Source organism: Staurois parvus, unplaced genomic scaffold, assembly GCF_062004578.1.
Source record: "Staurois parvus isolate SC_StPar_1 unplaced genomic scaffold, SC_StPar_1.0 ptg003371l, whole genome shotgun sequence".
Lineage (NCBI taxonomy): Eukaryota > Metazoa > Chordata > Amphibia > Anura > Ranidae > Staurois > Staurois parvus.
Window position 1 is genome coordinate 35,441 of NW_028321167.1, and position 10,273 is coordinate 45,713.

Here is a 10,273-nt window from a genome sequence, read left to right on the forward strand (position 1 = left end):
ATTTTGAAATGGTTTTGGGTGTGAGCGGGGGCTCAGGGTGTAAGCGAGCGCTTATGGCATTTGTTCCCTGGTTCCCTTTTTGTTTTCCCGAATGAAGGAGCTCGGGGGAGGGGCGCACTTTTGGCATCCTCACCTTGAGTGCCAGGGGACCTTTCCCAGAGCTGGCCCAGAGGTCGTTGGATGGAAACCATCCTCCGCTAGGCGGCTCTTTTTGATTTTCTCGTATCGATGAACCATTTCCATGCCGGGCACTTTTACCCCCTTCCTGCCCAGGCCATTTTTCAGGTTTCAGCGCTCTCACAATTTCAATGACAATTCGCTCGGTCATACAACATTGTACCCAAACAAACATTTCATCGTTTTCTTCACACAACTAGAGCTTTCTTTTGGTGGTATTTAATCACCGCTGGGGTTTTTATTTTTGGCTAAATTAACCAAAAAAGACCGAAAATTTAAAAACAAAACACGGTTTTCTTTGTTTCTGTTATAAAAGTTCGCAAATCCGTAATGGTTCTTCATAAATTTAGGCCGAGATGTATTCTGCTACATGTCTTTGGTGAAAATAACCCAAATTAGGATGTATTTTTTAGTTTGTAGGAAAGTGATAGAGTTCACAAACTCTGGTATAGGTCTGAATATTGATCAATCCTGAAGTAGTGACAGCCAATCTAATTTCTTGAGGCCCAAGAATGTCAGAACAGTACAGATATTCCCCAAATGACCCCTTTTTGTAAAGTAGACAGTACGACGGATTTCATAAGAGGCATGGCGAGTTTTTTGAAGTTGTATTTTTTTTGTCCGAATTTTTCAGAAAATGAAAAAAATGATTGTCACAATTATTTTTTTTTACATACTGTCACCAGTGCAGTACAGCGTCATCCTATCACTGGCATAGCGGTGATCAGGGACACTGACTGGTGACAGTATGGGGAAAAAAAAAAAAAAAAATCATTTTTTTTACTTTTTTTTTATTATTGTTCATTTTTTATTACATTTTTTTTCTTTTTCTTCAAGATTTTCTTTTCATATTTCCCTATGACCAAAGTAGTACAATGTTACCACAGTAACATTGTACTACTTTGGGGAAGTGATCAGTTTTTTTTTTTTCTTTTCTTACACAATTTGCTTATAGCAAAGACTTCCTTTGCTATAAGCAAGCATTTACCTGAATGACATCGATTCATTCAGGGGTTTGTTTTTTTTTTTTTTTGTGCTCAGCTGTGATCTGGCCACGGCTCATCACATGACATGTGCATGTGATCGCTGTGACGATTCACAGCTAGACACTAGTAGACAATGGATGGCATGCATGAAGCCATCCATGGTGTACAACTGTCATGTGACCTGCTGTGATTGGTCACAGCAGGTCACATGGTACCAGCAACGGGGCCGGTACTCAGATCTGTCATCGGCCGTGTCCGAGGTACATTGGTTTTGTTTTTTTGCTATATTATTTTCAACTCACTTTGATTGATTTATGTATCTCTGTGGTTTTAAAATCGATCTATTCACCTAGGGAAGCCTATTGAAACGAGTGGTCTGTCCTAGACGTGCGCTATGAGAACGCACACGCTGGCATGCCCCTTACACCCCGGTCACGTCAGGTGCAACTTGGCCTGCGACTTGTAAAACTGTAGGCCAAGTCGCACCCTATTGTCCGCTATTACAGCGGTCCTATGGGTGCGGTTCCGGCTTTGTCGGAGCCGCGCCGACCTCTAAAGTAGTGCACGCAGCAGAGCTTTTGGTGCGGTTTGCATAGGCATTGGTGTCAGCAGGTCGCCCGATTTTGAAATGGTTTTGGGTGTGAGCGGGGGCTCAGGGTGTAAGCGAGCGCTTATGGCATTTGTTCCCTGGTTCCCTTTTTGTTTTCCCGAATGAAGGAGCTCGGGGGAGGGGCGCACTTTTGGCATCCTCACCTTGAGTGCCAGGGGACCTTTCCCAGAGCTGGCCCAGAGGTCGTTGGATGGAAACCATCCTCCGCTAGGCGGCTCTTTTTGATTTTCTCGTATCGATGAACCATTTCCATGCCGGGCACTTTTACCCCCTTCCTGCCCAGGCCATTTTTCAGGTTTCAGCGCTCTCACAATTTCAATGACAATTCGCTCGGTCATACAACATTGTACCCAAACAAACATTTCATCGTTTTCTTCACACAACTAGAGCTTTCTTTTGGTGGTATTTAATCACCGCTGGGGTTTTTATTTTTGGCTAAATTAACCAAAAAAGACCGAAAATTTAAAAACAAAACACGGTTTTCTTTGTTTCTGTTATAAAAGTTCGCAAATCCGTAATGGTTCTTCATAAATTTAGGCCGAGATGTATTCTGCTACATGTCTTTGGTGAAAATAACCCAAATTAGGATGTATTTTTTAGTTTGTAGGAAAGTGATAGAGTTCACAAACTCTGGTATAGGTCTGAATATTGATCAATCCTGAAGTAGTGACAGCCAATCTAATTTCTTGAGGCCCAAGAATGTCAGAACAGTACAGATATTCCCCAAATGACCCCTTTTTGTAAAGTAGACAGTACGACGGATTTCATAAGAGGCATGGCGAGTTTTTTGAAGTTGTATTTTTTTTGTCCGAATTTTTCAGAAAATGAAAAAAATGATTGTCACAATTATTTTTTTTTACATACTGTCACCAGTGCAGTACAGCGTCATCCTATCACTGGCATAGCGGTGATCAGGGACACTGACTGGTGACAGTATGGAAAAAAAAAAAAAAATCATTTTTTTTACTTTTTTTTTATTATTGTTCATTTTTTATTACATTTTTTTTCTTTTTCTTCAAGATTTTCTTTTCATATTTCCCTATGACCAAAGTAGTACAATGTTACCACAGTAACATTGTACTACTTTGGGGAAGTGATCAGTTTTTTTTTTTTTCTTTTCTTACACAATTTGCTTATAGCAAAGACTTCCTTTGCTATAAGCAAGCATTTACCTGAATGACATCGATTCATTCAGGGGTTTGTTTTTTTTTTGTTTTTTTTTTTTGTGCTCAGCTGTGATCTGGCCACGGCTCATCACATGACATGTGCATGTGATCGCTGTGACGATTCACAGCTAGACACTAGTAGACAATGGATGGCATGCATGAAGCCATCCATGGTGTACAACTGTCATGTGACCTGCTGTGATTGGTCACAGCAGGTCACATGGTACCAGCAACGGGGCCGGTACTCAGATCTGTCATCGGCCGTGTCCGAGGTACATTGGTTTTGTTTTTTTGCTATATTATTTTCAACTCACTTTGATTGATTTATGTATCTCTGTGGTTTTAAAATCGATCTATTCACCTAGGGAAGCCTATTGAAACGAGTGGTCTGTCCTAGACGTGCGCTATGAGAACGCACACGCTGGCATGCCCCTTACACCCCGGTCACGTCAGGTGCAACTTGGCCTGCGACTTGTAAAACTGTAGGCCAAGTCGCACCCTATTGTCCGCTATTAGAGCGGTCGTACGGGTGCGGTTCCGGCTTTGTCGGAGCCGCGCCGACTTCTAAAGTAGTGCACGCAGCAGAGCTTTTGGTGCGATTTGCATAGGCATTGGTGTCAGCAGGTCACCCAATTTTGAAATTGGTTTTGATGTGAGCGGGGGCTCAGGGTGTAAGAGAGCGCTTATGGCATTTGCTGCCTTTTTGTTTTCCCGAATGAAGGGGCTCGGGGGAGGGGCGCACTTTGGCATCCTCACCTTGAGAGCCGGGGGAGCTTTCCCAGAGCTGGCCGTATAGAAAGGCATTGGGAAAGAAAGGGGAGCCAAGAGAAGGAGTGAGAGAATGGAGCGCCCCCATAGACTAACGGGGCAGTGGGATGCCCATAGGCGTGCTGCTCTTCTTCAGAGAAGGTTGGTGGGAGAAGCCGCTAGGGCACGTGCAGCTTTCAGTTGCGCTCTAACCGTAAGCCGCAGCTTGTAATTTTTATTTTTTAAAATAGTTGATGCTAAGAGTAAAAAAAAAAAAAAAGAAAGAAAGAAAGCAAGAAATCCAAAGCATTGAATTGAAGGAAGGTTGTTTGAGGAAAAAATTTGGGACCGCTTCATGGGTTAGCATGTCAACCTTACGCAGGGGCTTGCTAATTTTCTCTGTATCGTTCCACGATTGTAATCCTGCCCACCCGCCGATGCGGGGGGGCAAAGCAATGGGAGAGCCCGAGGGGTATATAAGCCGTCAAAGAGGTCAGAAGATCAGCTTATGGAGAGCGTTGAATGTCGGTGTTCTGCGCTATTTCTGCCAAACTATGTTTATGAATTCTAAGAATGCTTTTTGTATAATCATAATCAATGTGATCAATAATGTCTGTCAGTTGAAAAGTTGATTTTACTGAAGAAAATGAGGAGCACACAGGCTATTGTTAAGCAGGACACCGCATGCAAGTGAGCAGCTCTGCCAGGAGGCATTGTGGGAAGGCAGGCAGGCCACGCCCACCATGCCTTGCTGGGCCCATAAAGCAGAGGTGGTTGGATCCAAACCATCCTCTGCTAGGCGGCTATTTTGGATTTGGATTTCCTGGTAATTATTAAAGAGCCATTTTAGTCCATTGGTTTTGTTTTTTTGCTATATTATTTTCAACTCACTTTGATTGATTGATGTATCTCTGTGGTTTTAAAAATGGTGCCTGCGCCATCTATCCACCTAGGGAAGCCTATTGAAACGAGTGGTCTGTCCTAGAGGTGCGCTACGAGAACGCACACGCTGGCATGCCCCTTACACCCCGGTCACGTCAGGTGCAACTTGGCCTGCGACTTGCAAAACTGTAGGCCAAGTCGCACCCTATTGTCCGCTATTACAGCGGTCCTATGGGTGCGGTTCCGGCTTTGTCGGAGCCGCGCCGACCTCTAAAGTAGTGCACGCAGCAGAGCTTTTGGTGCGGTTTGCATAGGCATTGGTGTCAGCAGGTCGCCCGATTTTGAAATGGTTTTGGGTGTGAGCGGGGGCTCAGGGTGTAAGCGAGCGCTTATGGCATTTGTTCCCTGGTTCCCTTTTTGTTTTCCCGAATGAAGGAGCTCGGGGGAGGGGCGCACTTTTGGCATCCTCACCTTGAGTGCCAGGGGACCTTTCCCAGAGCTGGCCCAGAGGTCGTTGGATGGAAACCATCCTCCGCTAGGCGGCTCTTTTTGATTTTCTCGTATCGATGAACCATTTCCATGCCGGGCACTTTTACCCCCTTCCTGCCCAGGCCATTTTTCAGGTTTCAGCGCTCTCACAATTTCAATGACAATTCGCTCGGTCATACAACATTGTACCCAAACAAACATTTCATCGTTTTCTTCACACAACTAGAGCTTTCTTTTGGTGGTATTTAATCACCGCTGGGGTTTTTATTTTTGGCTAAATTAACCAAAAAAGACCGAAAATTTAAAAACAAAACACGGTTTTCTTTGTTTCTGTTATAAAAGTTCGCAAATCCGTAATGGTTCTTCATAAATTTAGGCCGAGATGTATTCTGCTACATGTCTTTGGTGAAAATAACCCAAATTAGGATGTATTTTTTAGTTTGTAGGAAAGTGATAGAGTTCACAAACTCTGGTATAGGTCTGAATATTGATCAATCCTGAAGTAGTGACAGCCAATCTAATTTCTTGAGGCCCAAGAATGTCAGAACAGTACAGATATTCCCCAAATGACCCCTTTTTGTAAAGTAGACAGTACGACGGATTTCATAAGAGGCATGGCGAGTTTTTTGAAGTTGTATTTTTTTTGTCCGAATTTTTCAGAAAATGAAAAAAATGATTGTCACAATTATTTTTTTTTACATACTGTCACCAGTGCAGTACAGCGTCATCCTATCACTGGCATAGCGGTGATCAGGGACACTGACTGGTGACAGTATGGAAAAAAAAAAAAAAATCATTTTTTTTACTTTTTTTTTATTATTGTTCATTTTTTATTACATTTTTTTTCTTTTTCTTCAAGATTTTCTTTTCATATTTCCCTATGACCAAAGTAGTACAATGTTACCACAGTAACATTGTACTACTTTGGGGAAGTGATCAGTTTTTTTTTTTTTCTTTTCTTACACAATTTGCTTATAGCAAAGACTTCCTTTGCTATAAGCAAGCATTTACCTGAATGACATCGATTCATTCAGGGGTTTGTTTTTTTTTTGTTTTTTTTTTTTGTGCTCAGCTGTGATCTGGCCACGGCTCATCACATGACATGTGCATGTGATCGCTGTGACGATTCACAGCTAGACACTAGTAGACAATGGATGGCATGCATGAAGCCATCCATGGTGTACAACTGTCATGTGACCTGCTGTGATTGGTCACAGCAGGTCACATGGTACCAGCAACGGGGCCGGTACTCAGATCTGTCATCGGCCGTGTCCGAGGTACATTGGTTTTGTTTTTTTGCTATATTATTTTCAACTCACTTTGATTGATTTATGTATCTCTGTGGTTTTAAAATCGATCTATTCACCTAGGGAAGCCTATTGAAACGAGTGGTCTGTCCTAGACGTGCGCTATGAGAACGCACACGCTGGCATGCCCCTTACACCCCGGTCACGTCAGGTGCAACTTGGCCTGCGACTTGTAAAACTGTAGGCCAAGTCGCACCCTATTGTCCGCTATTAGAGCGGTCGTACGGGTGCGGTTCCGGCTTTGTCGGAGCCGCGCCGACTTCTAAAGTAGTGCACGCAGCAGAGCTTTTGGTGCGATTTGCATAGGCATTGGTGTCAGCAGGTCACCCAATTTTGAAATTGGTTTTGATGTGAGCGGGGGCTCAGGGTGTAAGAGAGCGCTTATGGCATTTGCTGCCTTTTTGTTTTCCCGAATGAAGGGGCTCGGGGGAGGGGCGCACTTTGGCATCCTCACCTTGAGTGCCGGGGGAGCTTTCCCAGAGCTGGCCGTATAGAAAGGCATTGGGAAAGAAAGGGGAGCCAAGAGAAGGAGTGAGAGAATGGAGCGCCCCCATAGACTAACGGGGCAGTGGGATGCCCATAGGCGTGCTGCTCTTCTTCAGAGAAGGTTGGTGGGAGAAGCCGCTAGGGCACGTGCAGCTTTCAGTTGCGCTCTAACCGTAAGCCGCAGCTTGTAATTTTTATTTTTTAAAATAGTTGATGCTAAGAGTAAAAAAAAAAAAAAAGAAAGAAAGAAAGCAAGAAATCCAAAGCATTGAATTGAAGGAAGGTTGTTTGAGGAAAAAATTTGGGACCGCTTCATGGGTTAGCATGTCAACCTTACGCAGGGGCTTGCTAATTTTCTCTGTATCGTTCCACGATTGTAATCCTGCCCACCCGCCGATGCGGGGGGGCAAAGCAATGGGAGAGCCCGAGGGGTATATAAGCCGTCAAAGAGGTCAGAAGATCAGCTTATGGAGAGCGTTGAATGTCGGTGTTCTGCGCTATTTCTGCCAAACTATGTTTATGAATTCTAAGAATGCTTTTTGTATAATCATAATCAATGTGATCAATAATGTCTGTCAGTTGAAAAGTTGATTTTACTGAAGAAAATGAGGAGCACACAGGCTATTGTTAAGCAGGACACCGCATGCAAGTGAGCAGCTCTGCCAGGAGGCATTGTGGGAAGGCAGGCAGGCCACGCCCACCATGCCTTGCTGGGCCCATAAAGCAGAGGTGGTTGGATCCAAACCATCCTCTGCTAGGCGGCTATTTTGGATTTGGATTTCCTGGTAATTATTAAAGAGCCATTTTAGTCCATTGGTTTTGTTTTTTTGCTATATTATTTTCAACTCACTTTGATTGATTGATGTATCTCTGTGGTTTTAAAAATGGTGCCTGCGCCATCTATCCACCTAGGGAAGCCTATTGAAACGAGTGGTCTGTCCTAGAGGTGCGCTACGAGAACGCACACGCTGGCATGCCCCTTACACCCCGGTCACGTCAGGTGCAACTTGGCCTGCGACTTGCAAAACTGTAGGCCAAGTCGCACCCTATTGTCCGCTATTACAGCGGTCCTATGGGTGCGGTTCCGGCTTTGTCGGAGCCGCGCCGACCTCTAAAGTAGTGCACGCAGCAGAGCTTTTGGTGCGGTTTGCATAGGCATTGGTGTCAGCAGGTCGCCCGATTTTGAAATGGTTTTGGGTGTGAGCGGGGGCTCAGGGTGTAAGCGAGCGCTTATGGCATTTGTTCCCTGGTTCCCTTTTTGTTTTCCCGAATGAAGGAGCTCGGGGGAGGGGCGCACTTTTGGCATCCTCACCTTGAGTGCCAGGGGACCTTTCCCAGAGCTGGCCCAGAGGTCGTTGGATGGAAACCATCCTCCGCTAGGCGGCTCTTTTTGATTTTCTCGTATCGATGAACCATTTCCATGCCGGGCACTTTTACCCCCTTCCTGCCCAGGCCATTTTTCAGGTTTCAGCGCTCTCACAATTTCAATGACAATTCGCTCGGTCATACAACATTGTACCCAAACAAACATTTCATCGTTTTCTTCACACAACTAGAGCTTTCTTTTGGTGGTATTTAATCACCGCTGGGGTTTTTATTTTTGGCTAAATTAACCAAAAAAGACCGAAAATTTAAAAACAAAACACGGTTTTCTTTGTTTCTGTTATAAAAGTTCGCAAATCCGTAATGGTTCTTCATAAATTTAGGCCGAGATGTATTCTGCTACATGTCTTTGGTGAAAATAACCCAAATTAGGATGTATTTTTTAGTTTGTAGGAAAGTGATAGAGTTCACAAACTCTGGTATAGGTCTGAATATTGATCAATCCTGAAGTAGTGACAGCCAATCTAATTTCTTGAGGCCCAAGAATGTCAGAACAGTACAGATATTCCCCAAATGACCCCTTTTTGTAAAGTAGACAGTACGACGGATTTCATAAGAGGCATGGCGAGTTTTTTGAAGTTGTATTTTTTTTGTCCGAATTTTTCAGAAAATGAAATAAATGATTGTCACAATTATTTTTTTTTACATACTGTCACCAGTGCAGTACAGCGTCATCCTATCACTGGCATAGCGGTGATCAGGGACACTGACTGGTGACAGTATGGGGAAAAAAAAAAAAAAAAATCATTTTTTTTACTTTTTTTTTATTATTGTTCATTTTTTATTACATTTTTTTTCTTTTTCTTCAAGATTTTCTTTTCATATTTCCCTATGACCAAAGTAGTACAATGTTACCACAGTAACATTGTACTACTTTGGGGAAGTGATCAGTTTTTTTTTTTTTCTTTTCTTACACAATTTGCTTATAGCAAAGACTTCCTTTGCTATAAGCAAGCATTTACCTGAATGACATCGATTCATTCAGGGGTTTGTTTTTTTTTTGTTTTTTTTTTTTGTGCTCAGCTGTGATCTGGCCACGGCTCATCACATGACATGTGCATGTGATCGCTGTGACGATTCACAGCTAGACACTAGTAGACAATGGATGGCATGCATGAAGCCATCCATGGTGTACAACTGTCATGTGACCTGCTGTGATTGGTCACAGCAGGTCACATGGTACCAGCAACGGGGCCGGTACTCAGATCTGTCATCGGCCGTGTCCGAGGTACATTGGTTTTGTTTTTTTGCTATATTATTTTCAACTCACTTTGATTGATTTATGTATCTCTGTGGTTTTAAAATCGATCTATTCACCTAGGGAAGCCTATTGAAACGAGTGGTCTGTCCTAGACGTGCGCTATGAGAACGCACACGCTGGCATGCCCCTTACACCCCGGTCACGTCAGGTGCAACTTGGCCTGCGACTTGTAAAACTGTAGGCCAAGTCGCACCCTATTGTCCGCTATTAGAGCGGTCGTACGGGTGCGGTTCCGGCTTTGTCGGAGCCGCGCCGACTTCTAAAGTAGTGCACGCAGCAGAGCTTTTGGTGCGATTTGCATAGGCATTGGTGTCAGCAGGTCACCCAATTTTGAAATTGGTTTTGATGTGAGCGGGGGCTCAGGGTGTAAGAGAGCGCTTATGGCATTTGCTGCCTTTTTGTTTTCCCGAATGAAGGGGCTCGGGGGAGGGGCGCACTTTGGCATCCTCACCTTGAGTGCCGGGGGAGCTTTCCCAGAGCTGGCCGTATAGAAAGGCATTGGGAAAGAAAGGGGAGCCAAGAGAAGGAGTGAGAGAATGGAGCGCCCCCATAGACTAACGGGGCAGTGGGATGCCCATAGGCGTGCTGCTCTTCTTCAGAGAAGGTTGGTGGGAGAAGCCGCTAGGGCACGTGCAGCTTTCAGTTGCGCTCTAACCGTAAGCCGCAGCTTGTAATTTTTATTTTTTAAAATAGTTGATGCTAAGAGTAAAAAAAAAAAAAAAGAAAGAAAGAAAGCAAGAAATCCAAAGCATTGAATTGAAGGAAGGTTGTTTGAGGAA

General features: G+C 44.0%; 2 non-coding genes across 2 annotated transcripts; both read right to left on the bottom strand.

Annotated features, from left to right (window-relative positions):
- Positions 1-4,023: 4,023 nt before the first annotated feature.
- On the bottom strand, positions 4,024-4,130 carry LOC149428254 (U6 spliceosomal RNA). The gene has a single exon (XR_016310804.1). It is a non-coding gene; the product is annotated as a U6 spliceosomal RNA (small nuclear RNA).
- Positions 4,131-7,146: 3,016 nt separating this feature from the next.
- On the bottom strand, positions 7,147-7,253 carry LOC149428255 (U6 spliceosomal RNA). Its single transcript, XR_016310805.1, has one exon. It is a non-coding gene; the product is annotated as a U6 spliceosomal RNA (small nuclear RNA).
- Between the last annotated feature and the right edge of the window lie 3,020 nt (positions 7,254-10,273).